Raw genomic sequence first — 12,761 nt, 5'->3', positions numbered from 1 at the left:
GTAAATAAATATTTATGGAATTAATATATTTTTAAATAAAATTGCATCATAATGCAAATAATTTTTTTGTATATGTACATCTCATTATTTAAGATTTGGTTTCTTTGCACCTTAATTAAATTGAACATTTTTCATGTGCCAATTGGAAACGTGTTCTTTTTGTGTTTTTTGTTGTTTATACACTTTGCCCACTTTACCACTGGGGCTCATTTTTGTGGCCCATTGACATCCAAGATTTGAATGACAGTTACCTTAGTTCTAGTCGCCATCATTTCTGTAACCTCCCCACCAGCAAATTATTGGTCTTTCCATCTCCTTCACCCAATCTGTCTCTGCCCTAGAGTTCTCCCCATCACTTCCAGCCCTTTTAGTACAAAATCCATAGCCTGAATTGGAAAGTCTTCAGGCTGGTCTCCAGTTTAGAAGAACTCTCATCAATTCTCAAATCTAAATTTTACCTAATCAGGGCTTCCCTGGTGGCGCAGTGGTTGAGAGTCCGCCTGCCGATGCAGGGGACGCGGGTCCGTGCTCCCGTCCGGGAAGATCCCACGTGCCGTGGAGCAGCTGGGCCCGTGAGCCATGGCCGCTGAGCCTGCGCGTCCGGAGCCTGTGCTCCGCAACGGGAGAGGCCACAGCAGTGAGAGGCCCGCGTACCGCAAAAAAAAAAAAAAAAAAAAAAAATTTACCTAATCACAACCCAGAATAAACCCCCCAGGAGGTTCCATTAACTCTCATACTCTAATCCCAAATCCCTGTCTTCTCTAACGCTGACTGCAGCCTCATTTTTGGTCACTGCCTTGTCAATAAGTGTACTGGAAAAGAAACCAGAAGAAGGTAAGAGAACAAGTCTTACTTTTATCTGGAGAAATAACTTTCTAGGTGGAGTAAACAGCAAGTGCAAAGGGCTCAGTTGGGACCATGCTTGGCTTGTTAACTGAAAAGCAAGGTAACCAGAGGGGACGGAACAAAATGAGTGAAGGAAAGTGTTAATAGGAGTCAGAAACGTAGCAAGGGATCAAGCCAGATTTTTTTGACAGGTTTAGACCAAGAGTAAAGAAGCAGAGTCACGATGCTGAGGTTCTTGACTCAATCAACTGGACTAATGGAATTGGCTTTACTTGAATGGTGAGGACTGAGAGTGGGGCAGGGGTCAGTGCAGGGCATCATGGTTGAGGTTGGGAGTTTTAAGCTTGACTTATGACCTATTAGACGTCCAAGTAGGGATACTGAATTGGGAGTTTGGATATGTATAAACCTGGAGATTAAAATCCAGACCTAATCACTGTGTGGGTGGTAGCAAAATCCTTGTGATTAGATTTCCGTGCTTGGACAGTATATATAGGAGCTCAGAGCTCTCGGGCTTTAGCTTTGAGAGACATAGTAGGTCCAAAGTCAGGGAGAGGTAGAGAGAAGGAGAAGGAAGAAGCAAAGAAAACTCCCAAGGAGCAGCCATTGACATAGAAGGAATCTCGGGAAAGGATTGGGTCCTGGGAGCCACGAGAAGAAAGCCTTTAAAGTGGAGAGATCTCCGGATACTTCAAGTAAGAGAGGGCTGGGAAATGATCACTAGAGTTTTGTAATGTTAAGATCATTAACTGGTGACTCTGACAAGAGGGGTGTCCATGGGATGTAAAAGCCTGACTGGAGTAAGTTCAAGAGACAATGAGCGAAATAAATCACCAACATGCAAACAGCAACGAGAGAGAATGCTTTAAAGGGTTTTCCTGTAAAAGAAAACTTAAAAATGGGGTGATAGCAATAGAGCCTTGTGGGATTCAAGGGACTTTTTTCTTTCCTAACCTGGTAGTAATTACAGTATGTTTATATTGTGGATGGAAATGACAGAGGAGAGAGGGGGGGAAAGGATGTAACTAATGATTTGAACCTCACACATTTGAAGTTGCAAATTTTAAAACAGAATTAGTAACCTTGAATTTAAATTTTTTAAATTAGTTTATTTATTTTTGGCTGTGTTGGGTCTTCATTGCTGCCCGCAGGCTTTCTCTAGCTGTGGCGAGCGGGGGCTACTCTTCGTTGCAGTGCGTGGGCTTCTCATTGCAGTGGCTTCTCTTGTTGTGGAGCACGGGCTCTAGGCGAGCAGGCTTCAGTAGTTGTGGCACGTGGGCTCCGGTAGTTGTGGCGCATGGGCTTAGTTGCTCCGCGGCATGTGGGCTCTTCCCAGACCAGGGCTCAAACCCGTGTCCCCTGCATTGGCAGGTAGATTCTTAACCACTGCACCACCAGGGAAGTCCCTTAAGGTATTTTTTGATGTAATTAAAATCCATATCAATTGACTTGAAGTAATAAGATTATCCTAGATAATCCAATAAGCCTGATCTAATTAACTAAGGCTTTAAGAGTAGAGTTGAGGCTTCTCTGAAGAGAACAAATTCTGTCTGTGGAGAGCAGCTTCATCGGTGCCAAAGAGTGCCAGCCTGCCTTTTCTGACGGCTGCCCCAAGGACTTCAGACTTGCCTAGACAGTTCCCACAATCCTGTAAGCCAATTCCTTGCTGTAAATCTCTAATACACATCTCCTACTGGCTCAGTTTCTCTAGTTGATCCCTGATTGATAACACAGGGTAATTAATACTGACCTCTTAGAGTGAGCTGGAAATGTTCCTTTCTCTTCTGTATTTGGGAAGGGTTTAATTATTATTTTCATGTTAGTAGAATTTCCCAGCGAAGCCGTCTGCTTATGAGAACCCTTATCAGATATGCTTTTCAATCTAAGAAATTTATTCTGCTGTAAGTGTTCATTTGATTTATCTCAAATATATCTGGGATGTCAGTTCACATCAGTATTTATTGACCTACTTCATAGTGTTTTCATTGCTGCCTTATATTCCATGGCATAATACATGAGGCTTTTTAGCTTGGCAGAGCTGAGTGTAGATCCTAACGACAAATCTTACCAGCAGTGTGAGCATGGGCTGCTCTTTTTCTTGTTTTTCAGGGACTGGGATAGACTGGATAAACCCAGGACTGAGGAGCTTGGGTTCTCTCTGTGGCCCTCCTGTTCTCCAAGGGCCACATCCCCTTGTAAGTTCTCAAGCCTCCTGTTTTTCCTTGGTTTTCTTCACTCTGTCTCACGTTATGTAAACCTTGACCTTTGGAATTTTGTTGAGGAAAAGCAAATGAAACAAACAAAACACAAATGCCCGGGACTGGAGTTGCCTGACCCTATTGCAGTCAGTTACCACAGGCATCCTCAGTGAACAGTAAATTTTCTCTGCTAATACTTACGGATTTCAGTGATAACAGAGCAGGTTCAGCTGCAGCAGAACTGAACAGCTGAACAGGAAGAGAGGCTTTATTATACAGAGAATATGTAATCTTCTGAGTCACAAATGGGGAATGAACCTGTGTGTGTGTTATATATTTTTTTCTGTCTGCCAGCGCTTGGTAGGTGAAGTTAAGCAGGCTGTGTAGACTGTAGCTGATTCGAGAAACCAGATTCCATCTAAAGGGGGCAAGTCCTCCTCAGGTCCAGACAATGGCTGTTCACCTGGGGATTTAGGATCACTCATAGCAGATTTTATTTTTCACGTCATAATTTGAATTTTAACATTGAGCCTCTTGATTTCTTTCTTTTTTTTTTTTTTTTTTTTGCGGTATGCGGGCCTGTCACTGTTGTGGCCTCTCCCGTTGCGGAGCACAGGCTCCAGACGCGCAGGCTCAGTAGTTGTGGCTCACAGGCCCAGCCGCTCCGCGGCATGTGGGATCTTCACGGACCGAGGCACGAACCCGTGTCCCCTGCATTGGCAGGCGGACTCTCAACCACTGCACCACCAGGGAAGCCCAAGCCCCTTGATTTTTAAATGTTGGCTGTAATTCAAGATTTTGCTTGAAAAAGAACATTTTACAATATAAACAAACTATGTGTTTGCTGCCTTCTGCCCACAATGGCCAATTTTCAGCCTCTCACTTAGTGATCTCATTAATTTCCTGGCCTCAGTGGTCTTCAAAGGGCAGTAGATTCATCCCGTCCAGAGTAGACTTGGGATCTTCTCCACTAAATCACTGTCTGCAGGGGACACTGCTCTGTCTCCCTGGATGGAGCCAGAAACCTGGTGGTCAGTGGCCTCACCCCCTCCCTCCCCACCAGCCCCCAACCTTCGATGGACCCTCAGTATCTCTCGGTGATGCTCACTCCTCCACCCCTCCCCCTCCCTCTCCCTGCAGCCCACATCCGCTATCAGCCTAATACCTGTCTCCCTACTGCCCCCTTGTCCCCAGTGGCTCCCTTCTCAGCCATTCTCCCTCGGCAGCCACAATCTCTTTCTGCTTAAACTATTAGAAAAACTTACCTTTGTTCTTAGCTCAAAAACCAAAACCTTTCACTGTACCTAGAGACAATTGCTTGGCCCACGTATAAGTGTTGAGATTATAGTTAAATGAATAAATATGTAGCAGGAAAAAAATTAATAAAATCAAGAAAGAGAAAATTCTAACTTGAATGGAAGATTCAATGAATGAAGAGGCATAGCAATAGCATATAAAAATACAAGGCATTTGATCTTAGTCACTAACTTTGAGTCAAGATTTGTTTCAGAATTATTGCTTTTGATCTCTTGAGTGCCAAAGGTTAAAGGGACATGTGATTAGATTTTGACAGAATATATTAGTTGTCTGGAGAAAGTACAGTTTTTCCTAATTTTTAAAAAGAGTAATAATTTTATCTGAGTATACATGCAGCATGAGATCATTATAGAGAAGCATCTCAATTGGCCAATGAAATCACCTCTGGGACATAAGACTCAAATTACAACAAAAGTAGACAGTAGAACTGTCCCATTATCTACGCAGGAAAATGCATATTCCTATCAGGAAAGATCAGTTTTAAGTACTAAAGCTTTGAAAAGAAGGGGGAACAGATAATAATCCTGTTTCTCTTCCTAAACAGTCAGCCAGGGTAGAGGACGGCGAGGGCCCTGACAGGCGTCAGCATGGACCTGGACCAGGTCGACTTCGGGAGCGCGGCAGAGTTGGGCGGCCAGCAGGAGGGGGGCGATGCACAGGGAGAAGAGGATGCCCAGGTCCAGCAAGAATGCCTGCAGAAATTTTCTACCAGGGATTATATCATGGAACCCTCCATCTTTAACACTCTGATGAGGTACTTTCAGGCAGGAGGGTCTCCGGAGGAGGTGATCCGGCTCTTATCAGACAACTACACAGCTGTGGCCCAGACAGTCAACTTGCTGGCCCAGTGGCTCATTCAGACAGGGGTTGAACCAGTGCAGGTTCAGCAAACCGTGGAAAACCACTTGAAGACTTTATTGATGAAACAGTTCGACCCCCGCAAAGCAGATTCTATCTTTACTGAAGAAGGAGAGACCCCCACTTGGCTTGAACAAATGATTGCACATTCCACGTGGAGAGATCTTGTTTACCAACTGACTGAAGCGCACCCGGACTGTTTGATGCTGAACTTCACGGTCAAGCTGATTTCCGATGCAGGATACCACGGGGAGATCACCGGCGTGGTGGCAGCCTGCCAGCAGTTGGAAGTGTTTTCTAGAGTTCTCTGTACCTCTCTGGCTACACTTTTGGATGGAGGAGAAGACAACCTTGCAGAAAATCTCCCTCAGTTTGCTAAGATGGTGTGCCACGGGGAGCACACGTACGTGGTGGCCCAGGTCCTGATGTTCGTGCTGGCCCAGGAAGGGCAGGGGGGCTGGGCCGTGCGCAGGATTGCACAGGAGGTGCAGCGGTTCGCCCAGGAGAGAGGCCGCGATGCCAGTCGGATCTCTCTCGCACTGGGCACAGCTGCCTCCTACCCCCGGCTGTGTCAGGCCCTTGGGGCAATGTTGTCCAAGGGGGCCCTGAATCCGGCCGACGTCACTGTCCTTTTCAACCTGTTTACCAGCGTGGACCCGCCTCCTGTTGAACTCATCCGGGTGCCGGCCTTCCTGGACCTCTTCATGGACTCACTCTTTAAACCAGGGGCCAGGATCAACCCGGACCACAAGCACAAGTACATCCATATCTTGGCTTATGCAGTGAGCGTGGTGGAGACCTGGAAGAAGGACAGGCGTGTGAGCGTCAATCAAGGCGAGCTGAAGTCAACGGCCAAAGCTGTTGAAACTGTTCACAGTTTGTGTTGCGCTGAGAACAAAGGGGCTTCTGAACTCGTGGCTGAGCTGAGCACCCTCTATAAGTGTATCAGGTTTCCAGTGGTAGCCATGGGTGTGCTCAAGTGGGTGCATTGGAGCGTATCAGAGCCGAAGTACTTCCAGCTGCAGACCCACTGCACCCCCGTGCACCTGGCGCTGCTGGACCAGATCAGCACCTGCCACCAGCTCCTGCACCCCCAGGTCCTGCAGCTGCTGGTGAAGCTCTTGGAGACGCAGCATTCCCAGCTGGACGTGATGGAGCAGCTCAAGCTGAAGAAGACTCTCCTGGACAGGATGGTGCACCTGCTGAGCCAAGGCTACGTACTCCCTGTGGTCACTTACATCCGCAGGTGTCTGGAGAAGGGGGACACCGACATTTCCCTCATTCGCTACTTTGTGACCGAGGTGCTGGATGTGATCGCACCTCCCTACACCTCTGACTTTGTGCAGCTTTTCCTCCCCATCCTGGAAAACGACAGCATCGCTGGCACCATTAAAACAGAAGGTGAACAGCACCCTGTGACGGAGTTTATAGCTCACTGCCGGCCTAACTTCATGCTGGTGGACTGATACACAGCATCCTCCAGAGCTGGAGCAGAACATTCCAGGAGACCCACTGCGGAAAAACCCTTTCCAGAAGCTATCGATGAAGAGGCCCAGTCAGCACGCTGGCAATGGGCTCTGGAGGGAGGAGGTGGAGAACTTTCGTAAAAAGGAAAATGTTAGCAATGCAAGTGGAGAACTGCAATTAGGAACAGTCCCCTTTCCTTGTAAATCCAGGGCTACCCCTAAAATCCTGTTTTCGGTATTCATTTCCCCCAATATTGGAACTAGGTTCCCGTTATCCTTCGTGATGTAGCCAACGGGCAGCCCCAGGGTGGTGGAAATTCAGGAAATGGGGCACTTAGATGAACTATTTTCAAAGTTGACTTAAGTTTTCTCACAAGACCTGAACAGTCAGTTCGTATTGCTGTGAATGCTTTAATTCTCCAAGAACAGATAAAAGCCTTTCTGTGGGTGAAACATGTAGATTCCAGTGTTATGTTGTTCTCGTAAATTAGACACTCGTCCTCAAAATAAAAAAATAAATAACTAAAAATTTTAAAGGCATATGACTTTCTAAGTTTTTATGGAATAGATGCCGTCACCCCAGAGTCAAGAGGCAGGATTAAGCGTAAGTCCATCACCAGCATGAGGAATTTTTCTGCGTGCGTAACTGAGCACACACCACTGAACCCACAAATGCACCCACACAGGCAAGTCTAAGTGTGAGACAGGCTGGGACCTGGGACCCTTTGCTGCAGGGCTCGCACCTGGACACACCTCTCCTCCAGCAACAAAATACAAAGAAACTATAAGGGGCTAAAAATCACTGCATGCGTGCATCGTTGGGGCAAATTATGGACAACAAGATACAAAAGGACCGAAACCCCAACTGCCACTTCTGAAGAGCTGGGAGCAAAAACAGGGTGTCCGGAGCAAAAGCGGGGTACTGCGCATGCCCCCTGCACTCACCACCACCAAAGGGGCGAGCATACCCCTAAAGCAGCCCTCTGGCCTGACCCCTGGACACACCTCTACCTTCGCCCCATAGAAGGAACCATCTCGCCCCCTTGCGGAGCAAGCCAGTGAGCAGGGGAAACTTACTTGTTCTCACTCCCTCCTGCTGCAGCAGGGGCCCCCATAAAGCCTTGCCTGAATTTCTTGTTCAGGCTTATTATCAATTTCTATTGATTAAGGAAACCAAGAACCCCGGTCGGTAACAAGGGCAGGTGAACAAAGACTTTCAAGGAAATATTTACTGTCTCTATTGTGAATTATCAGGAGACAATTACTCTATTTGATACTTGGAGAGATCTAGATGATGGGAAACAATGATACATTGAAATTAGAGTCATTGTAACCAATCCAGTGCTGGACAGTGGTCATCGAACTTTTAGTAATAAACATATTCTTGGTACTTTATATTATTTTGCTGTAAGCATGTTACTTGGTAACATTTTTATTATAAATAATACTTATTATACTTGGAACTTCAGTAACTTTAATGTCCTTTTTTTCAAATCAGAGACTTTCTAGAAAATAGAAAATTCAGTCATTTATTTATAAGAGCTTTTGAATGCGTTTCTATAACAATAAACTATATTTTCAGGACTTTTCTTAGGTAAAACTGTCTGGTGCTGAGAAGTTTATCTCTGAAATTCAAGCAGAGCATCTGGGAGAGAAGACCTAGAGAAAGACAACCATGGACCTATGTCAACAAGGGCTAGAAGCTGGTGACAACATCACAAAGTCTGAAAGTTGGAGTCAGGGTGAATTAAGTAGAAATCAAATAATAAGCAAATTCATTGCCTCTTATCTTAGACTCTATTCTTACACCTATAACCAAATCACAGAAACTCATTACTAATTCACTCTTAATTTTTAGGCCACACAGGCACATCTAGTTCACCGAATAACTGGATTCCCCTGAACTACAACGCAAATCAATCTTCGGAGGATGGTATCAAAGACCTGAGCTTGGAAGAAATCATGAATTCAATACTACAAATTTTAGCCCAAGATGCAGAATATATGGGCCATCTGCTACATCTTCAGGGCACAAAGAGACATGAAAAAGGCTTCCTAAACAACTCAGATGCTTCTCAGTCTGCAGGTATTCCATGGAATTATTAATATGATACTTTTCACTAATGTATTTAAACATGCACTGCTATTGCATGAGGGTCAAAGAACATGGAAATATACAGCATAAAATGCAAAAGTCGCACCCCCCCTTCATCAGACATTTTATTTCATTCCCCTTTTGTAACCACAGTCACATTGTATGAGTGCCATTCAAACTCTCCTTCCATACCTGCACAATCATTTAAGTACATAATATTTTTTTCTTTTTTTAAGAAACTACATCTTGGGCTTCCCTGGTGGCGCAGTGGTTGAGAGTCCGCCTGCCGATGGAGGGGACACGGGTTCGTGCCCCAGTCTGGGAGGATCCCACATGCCGCGGAGTGGCTGGGCCCGTGAGCCCCTGCGCGTCCGGAGCCTGTGCTCCGCAACGGGAGAGGCCGCGACGGTGAGAGGCCCGCGTACTGCAAAAAAAAGAAACTACATCTTTTATTTATTTATTTTTGATGTTGGGGGTAGGAGCTTATTAATTAATTTATTTATTTTTGCTGTGTTGCATCTTCGTTTCTGTACGAGGGCTTTCTCTAGTTGTGGCAAGCAGGGGCCACTCTTCATCGCGGTGCGCGGGCCTCTCACTATCGCGGCCTCTCTTGTTGTGGAGCACAGACTCCAGAGGCGCAGGCTCAGTAGTTGTGGCTCATGGACCTAGATGCTCCGCGGCATGTGGGATCCTCCCAGACCAGGGCTCGAACCCGTGTTCCCTGCATTAGCAGGCAGATTCTCAACTACTGTGCCACCAGGGAAGCCCCAAAGTACATAATTTTTACATACACGAGATTATAATTTTGAAAACTTGAAATTTGTATAGAATTCTTAAAGTAGGTATAAAATACTTAGGCAATCTTCCAGTGATGAACAATAGGTTTAAAAAAGTAACATTAACTGTAATGTTACAATAAACATACTTTTCCATACAACTTTGACATTGGTGTGATTTTCACAATTCACATGCATGAACCATCTTACAACCTATAGTTTTTGAACTTTCTGAAATGTGCTGACCTTCACCTACTATGGCTAAGATCAGATCTTGTTATCTGGTGTATTTCACACCAGAAATCTCAAACTCCAAATCCCTTTCCTTAACTTTTTTCTCTTTTTTTCTCTTCATCCAGCGGTTTCATACTGTCCTTCCACAGCTTCAATGCACCTTACAGAGAACTTGTGATTTGATGCCTCAACTTTCTTCTATCTAGCAGCATCCCGCCAGCCTCATTCAGCTTCTTAATGCCTGGATCATGTGGTTAATAACCTGAACTACCATCTTACCACAGTTGTCTTGCCCTTTTGCCTTCCACACACCTGACAAAGTCTCAGTCTTTCAGGAGTCTCCAAATGCCCCTGTCACAAGGCAGTTGAATGTCTGTTGGTAAAAATCAGCTTAAAAAATCACAGACAGGGCTTCCTTGGTGGCGCAGTGGTTGAGAGTCCGCCTGCCGATGCAGGGGACACGGGTTCGAGCCCTGGTCCGGGAGGATCCCACATGCCACGGAGCGGCTGGGCCCGTGAGCCATGGCCGCTGAGCCTGCGCGTCTGGAGCCTGTGCTCCACAACAGGAGAGGCCGCGATAGTGAGAGGCCCGCGGACCGTGATGAAGAGTGGCCCCCGCTTGCCGCAACTAGAGAAAGCCCTCGCAGAGAAACGAAGACCCAGCACAGCCAAAAATAAAAAAATAAAATAAATTAAAAAAAAAATCACCTGAGAGGGAATTCCCTGGTGGTCCAGTGGTTAGGATTCTGCGTTTTCACTGCTGAGGGCCCGGGAACTAAGATCCCCGCAAGCCGTGGGCGTGGCCCCCCAAAAATCACCCCAACTGAGTATGACGTGCAACAAGGTTGGGGAGCACCAGGTGACATTTACAATCCCTCCTTTCTCTTATCCCATTTACTCCAATCTACTGAAGACCAATGTTGACTGCACTTCTGTTCTGAAATTGCAGTGGCACAGACACTCATTGACTTTCACATTGTCAAATCCAATGGACTCTTCCGTCCTTAACTTTGCAGCTCACTACCTCTAGTATTCCCACTCCAACAATTCTTCAATCCTCCTCTCACCTTCCATTCCCCATGACACAAGTTTATATTCCATGCTCTCCTAACAGGACAATCATTTCCTTCCTTAGAGCTCCTTTTCATACTCACCTTGCAAAGCCACCACTCTCTAAATCCTCCATTCATTTCATATTGCACCTGAGCAGCTGAAAAGCATTTTCTCCTGTTTAGTAGGTTGCCTTTTCATCTTGTTGATGATTTTCTTTGCTGTGCTGAATGAAGCTTTTTAGTTTGATATAGTTCCATTTGTTTACTTTTGTTTTTGTTGCCTTTACCTTTTGGTGTGAAATCCAAAAAGTCATCTCCATGACTGATGTCAGGGAGATTACTGCCCATGTTTTCTTCTAGGAGTTTTATTGTTTCAGATCTTAAGAGTCAAGTCCTTAATCCATTTTGGGTTGATTTTTGTGTATAGTATAAGATGGTGGTCCAGTTTCATTCTTCTGCATGTAGCTATCCAGTTTTCCTAACACCATTTATTGAAGAGACTGTCCCTTCCGCATTGTATATTCTTGACTCCTTTGTCAAAAATTAATTGGCATAAATTAATTAATATATGCATGGGTATATTTCTGGGCTCTCTACTCAATTCCACTAATCCGTTTTTATGCCAATACCATACTGATTTGATTACTTCTACAATTTGACCTTCACTTCTACTTAATGGTTTTCTGCATCCTGGTATTGTTATATTTTTCTATATAATATGCACCTTGCAGATACCTCAAATCCCATGTAAAAAAAAAATGGTTGATAAATCTCTCTCCCTGAATATACATATTTCATTATTACTCTACTTCCTACAACATAAAATTTAATCTTTTTTTCTGATGTAACCTGCAGCCTGAAAAGGGTGTAAATTTGCCTATTTAGGGGGCTGAGGACATTGGAGAAACAAATGGAGACTTCGGGCATGAGATGTGGGAGATATTTCAAAAGATAAAATTTGAGTCCCAAAAGTAAAAAGGAAGTTGTAAGGTAGGTGAAAAGATCTGGAAAAAAATGTTAGTGTGGTGAGTGAGATGGGCTAGGGACAGATCTCGAAGGTTCTTTTATGGCCTGTTAAAGGGTTTAAATTTAATCTGTAAGTAATGGGTGGCAGACATTAAAAAGTTTAAGTAGGAGAGTGATAGGCTTAGATAGACATTTTAGATCTATTACTCTAATATCCATATAGAGGATGAATTTGAGATAAAAGTGGAAGACAGAGATAAACTAGAAGTCTCTTAAGTAGTCCAGTAACAATATGATTAGGGCCCCCCTAAAAAATCAGAAGTCAGTAGCAGGAGGATGATAATAATAATAATGAGTAGTGAAGGGTGGAAGAATACGCCACTCCAAAATAAGGCTTGTGGAGTTTAGGACATGTCACCCCAAAATATGCTGCTTTGCCATATTGGCTTTAAGCTGAAGCCACTTAAAAAGCAACAAATGCAGGGAGTGACTTTCTCTGAACTTCCCTTTTCTCCCTAAAGACAGATCCTCCAAAAGGAACCCAATTATCATAAATCCCCTCACCAGGAATTTCAACAACAAGGGAAGTTTTTTTTGTTTTTGTTTTTTGTTTTTGGCTGTGCAGCGAGGCATGCAGGATCCCTGACCAGGGATGGAACCCGAACCCCCTGCAGTGGAAGTGCGGAGTCTCAACCACTGGACTGCTAGGGAAGTCCCAAGATGGACTCATCACAGGAGAGAGACTAGAAGTTGACACTACACCCTGACAAACTTTGTCACAAGCTGTCATAGCTCCCATCTATTCTTCTAAGGGCCCATTCATCTTTCCTAAAAATCTCTTCCCATAAGAAGTCTACATTCCCCTTCTCCTTTACCTATTTTTTAAATTAATTTATTTGTCTGCACCGGGTCTTAGTTGCGGCACTCCGGATGTTCATTGCCACGTGCTGATC

The 12,761-nt window shown here is 44.8% G+C and overlaps 1 pseudogene; it reads left to right on the top strand.

Moving 5' to 3' along the window:
- The first annotated feature begins 4,948 nt into the window (after window positions 1–4,948).
- Window positions 4,949–6,685, top strand: LOC114885425 (annotated as a pseudogene).
- The last annotated feature ends 6,076 nt before the right edge of the window (window positions 6,686–12,761 follow it).

This window comes from Monodon monoceros, unplaced genomic scaffold (genome assembly GCF_005190385.1).
Source record: "Monodon monoceros isolate NGI ecotype Baffin Bay Population unplaced genomic scaffold, NGI_Narwhal_1 Super_Scaffold_6, whole genome shotgun sequence".
In the NCBI taxonomy this organism is placed as follows: domain Eukaryota; kingdom Metazoa; phylum Chordata; class Mammalia; order Artiodactyla; family Monodontidae; genus Monodon; species Monodon monoceros.
The sequence above is the reverse complement of the archived record's forward strand: the minus strand, read 5'-3'. Positions and strand labels throughout refer to the sequence as shown.